This window comes from Antrostomus carolinensis, unplaced genomic scaffold (genome assembly GCF_000700745.2).
Source record: "Antrostomus carolinensis isolate BGI_N321 unplaced genomic scaffold, ASM70074v2 scaffold47059, whole genome shotgun sequence".
NCBI classification, from domain to species: Eukaryota; Metazoa; Chordata; class Aves; order Caprimulgiformes; family Caprimulgidae; genus Antrostomus; species Antrostomus carolinensis.
This window is the reverse complement of record NW_010341462.1, coordinates 7247-8253: the sequence shown is the minus strand read 5'-3', so window position 1 is coordinate 8253 and position 1007 is coordinate 7247. Positions and strand designations below refer to the sequence as shown.

The 1007-nt window shown below is 34.2% G+C and overlaps 1 protein-coding gene across 1 annotated transcript in view; it reads left to right on the top strand.

Moving 5' to 3' along the window:
- LOC104531562 (transcription factor AP-2-alpha) overlaps positions 1-313 on the top strand; it is a gene marked incomplete at its 5' end in the record, with an annotated part of 4886 nt that extends 4573 nt beyond the window's left edge. The window contains one exon of the mRNA XM_010176474.1: positions 1-313. This exon is cut by the window's left edge and continues 405 nt beyond it.
- Positions 314-1007: the final 694 nt, after the last annotated feature.

The following is a 1007-nucleotide window of genomic DNA, read 5'->3' as shown; positions in this document are numbered from 1 at the left end:
CTGCCAATCCTGTTCTCTGACTCTGCGGGACTGCTCTGCCCTCTCCCCACACCCCTTCCCAGCATCCACGTTTCCATTTGCTCCCTCTTAACTTACTTCCCTCTCTCTCCCCGCTGCCACCATCGTTTTACCCCAGTTTGGAACCTAAGAGAACAGAACAGGGGGACGGAGCCAGCAAAGAAAAAAAAGTTCTGTCTTGAGTTTGTGAACTTTTTTTTTTTTTTAATAAAACAAAAGGAGGAAAAAAAAACAACAAAAAAAAACAAAACAAAAAAAAGAAAAGGACTTTTTTTTCTAAAAATATATAAAAAAAATTAATAAAAAAAAGAAATAAATAATACTTTAAAAAAATTCTATGAGCTTCACCGGACTGAATCACCACCTTCCCTTACATAAACGTCAGTTAAGATTGTAGCCATATTAAAAATGAAAAATAATTTTTAAAAAAAAGGCGAAAAAAGGTACAACAGCAGCAGCAACAGCATACAAACGAAAGGCAAAAAGGACTGATGACATTTTATCAGTATTGTGAATAAACTTGAACACAAAACACAAGCAGTTCCATGTCATATCTTCAGTTGTAGAACTTTTTCCTGTCCAAGGTAAAGCGACCAACTTGAACTTTCTATTGCAACACGATTCACGGTTATTATATAAGGGAATCAGTGTTCATGTATGTATATATTTATTTATGTGTAATTTAATGGGAATTGTAAATATGGTGAGTCTGTTTTAAGCCTTTTTTTATTTATCTGGTGATCTCGTTTACCTCTTGTTTAGTGGGTTTTAAATCTTCCCCTCTTAGTTCATCATGTGGTTCATGGTACTTATTTAGATATCAGAGGTTTTTTGGGGGTTTTTCTCTGGGATTCATCATTTTTAGCCCTGTTGTAGCATGTTAAAGGCGACAATGAAGCAGCTGAACAAATAAAAAACCATGAATTTTTATATATAATTAGTATGACATTTAGTTTCTCATTGAAGATAAAATAAAGTGATGTTGGACC